The sequence below is a fragment of the Hippocampus comes genome, unplaced genomic scaffold (assembly GCF_001891065.2).
Source record: "Hippocampus comes isolate QL1 unplaced genomic scaffold, H_comes_QL1_v1.1 scaffold156, whole genome shotgun sequence".
Lineage (NCBI taxonomy): Eukaryota > Metazoa > Chordata > Actinopteri > Syngnathiformes > Syngnathidae > Hippocampus > Hippocampus comes.
The window spans coordinates 4644477-4647384 of record NW_017805744.1 but is presented as its reverse complement, the minus strand read 5'-3'; positions in this window follow the sequence as shown (position 1 = coordinate 4647384).

Sequence of the window (2908 nt, the reverse complement as noted above, 5' to 3'; positions counted from 1 at the left end):
CAATCCTGGCTCCGGCCTTCCTGTGTGGAGTTTGCATGTTCTCCACATGCATGCGTGGGTTTTCCCCAGGTCCCAGGCCCCGGTTTCCTCCCACATTCCCAAAACATGCATGGCAGGCTGAGAGAACACTCAAAATTGTCCTTAGGTGTGAGTGTGAGTGCGGATGGTTGTTCGTCTGTGTGTGCCCTGCGATTGGCTGGCAACCGGTTCAGGGTATCCCCCGCCTACTGCCCGAAGACAGCTGCAATAGGCTCCAGTGTGCCCCGCGACCCTTGTGACGATAAAGCGATTCAGAAAAGGGATGGATGGATAAATGCGATTGGTTAATTCTGAATACAGCCACATCATCAGTTGAGAGGGACAAGGGGGTTGGTCTTTGGGGTGCACAATTGACAATGGACTGGCCATTCGGGAATCTCCCGAAAATTCCCACTGGCCTGCATGTCATATTAATGGTGGAAAACGTTTTGAAATTCCTTGTCTTATTCTCTCTCTCTCTCTCTCTCTCTCTCTCTCTCTCTCTCTCTCTCTCTCTCTCTCTCTCTCTCTCTCTCTCTCTCTTTTTACATCACAAAAATCTGGCAATTGAACACGGTTGTATTGAATTTTTATATTCACTTCATGCATCTTTAAAACCTCATTAGATTTATAGCTGCACAATATTGTCGCTGTCCAACGGAAACCTCATAGGTCCAAATATCGTCCAATTTGCGTTTTTTTCAAAAATTATAGTTATAGGCTGTCCTCACTTGGTCTGTTATTTGTATGCAATACGAGTCAGTTTAAAGCGGTGACCAGATACTGTATGACATGTAGACATCTCAGTGGCGTGAGTGTACTCTCAGCAGCTGCCATTTATTAGAAAGCACAGTTTAACATGCTTAGTATGCTTAGTATGCACTTTACATGCTGGACCAGCTTACCTGTCTTCATGGGATGCGTTCCGACCCGGTTGTTTTACATTTGTAAAAGATAGGGAGTGAATTTTAATGCGCAGGCTCTTTGCTGGTGAGGCAGGGGCATGTTATAGCGCTCACTTAAGTTTTATTTAGCGTTCATCAAAATGAGAACTCTATCGCCTTTGCCTCCTTAGTCCAAGAATAGCTATTCTTGTAATAAACTTTTTAGAGTAGCGTGACAAAAAAAAAAACAAAAAAAAAACATTATTTGGTGTATTCGATTTGCAGATGCAATCCAAAAATTCATATATTTGTATTTTTTTATTTGTTTTTACTCTTTATTTTGCAAACAGAACAGTTAAAAACATTCATGGTGAAGAAGGAGCTGAGTCGCAAGGAAATGGTCTCAATTTACCAGTTGATCAACTTTCCGACCCTCATCAATGTTCATGAGTTGTGGGTCGTGAACGAAAGAACACGTTCCCGAATACAGTGTCCGGGCTCTCACTTCGGGATATGGTGAGAAGCTCAGTCATCTGAGCTCAAAGTAGAGCTGCATTGATAGATGAGGTGACTTGGGCATCTGATCAGGATGCATCCTGGACATCTCTCTGGTGAGGGGGTCCGGACAGGTCCCACCGGGAGGAGACCCCAGGTACGACCCAGACACACAGGAGACACCTTGTCTTCCGGTTGGCCTGGGAACGCTTCGAGATCACCCCAGAAGAGCTGAAAGAAGTGGCTGGGGAGAAGGAAATCTGGGCTTCATGTCTTAAACCGCTGCCCCCGGGATTTGACCTCGGATAAGCAGAAGAAGATGGATGGAGGGATCTATTGTTTTCAATTTGCCAATGTTTGAAATTATTAAAGTATTTTCACTTTATTGATTGCATGATATGCAGCAGCATAACACTGTTCAGTGTTCATAGTTACATATTTTAAGTCACTACAATTATGGGTTACAAATAACGCGTAAAGCATGACTGTTTCATGTGGAAAAAACGCCAGTAAAAATAACTCTTAACACACCCCAAACCACAGTATGATTACTGGAATAATCTTTTGGAGACATTCAACAATCGGATGTTTAGTGACTTTTATAGGAGTTGGGAAGGGAGGGCGGGGGGTATATTTTGGCCTGAGTATCGGTATATCTGTGTGTATACCCCGCTTAAGTTAGTCATATAGCCACTATTTTTTTTAAACATGACTTCATTTCAAAACATGCAGGAATGAACTCCAAAAGCATTCTGTCAACCACTAATTGATAGAAGTAACAAACCATGCCAAACTAAGCTAAGCTAAATTTGGAGGGGATACGAGGGTCTGCTGCTACTTGGCAATATTGTCTTTTTGCACCATCAACAGTTAACTACTGTATTATGTATTTTCTGTTTTTTTTCGTTTTGTTTTGTTTTTTTAACTTACTGCTATTCCAACTAGGTGAAGCTATTCTATCAGCTGCTCAGCACTTGCATGAAAGGGACCATGTCATTTTGTTTGCTTTTTTTTTTCTCAGCCAAAGACAACTCCACACCATATTTTCTTAAAATAAGATTTTTAATATTACTTATTATCATAAAGATATATTTACACACTTTACAGAAATAGAAAATAAAAACACAAAGCTACGCATGAAAGGAAAAAAAATCAAATAAAATAAGTACTCCAAGAGCTAAAGCTTATCTTTTATAAATTAGAAACCAAAAGTTCAAATATGTACACAGTATTTCAACCATTTCTGATACACTTGTTTTATTTTATTTGTCATTTAATTTTGCCCAGTTCAACATCAAAACAGAGACAGGGGACTGTACATTTGGCCTGGTGAGTAATATTGCGCACACACCTTCAAACAGAATATAGGAGTAATACATTGTCTTTCTGCTCGAGACCTAGTAACACTGTTATGCCAGCCCGCAAGTCTCCCCGCGCGGTGGGCGTAACGCTTTTCACATGGATTGAGAATGTGTCACAATCAGGGCAGGAGGGGGGCCTGTGTGCTATTC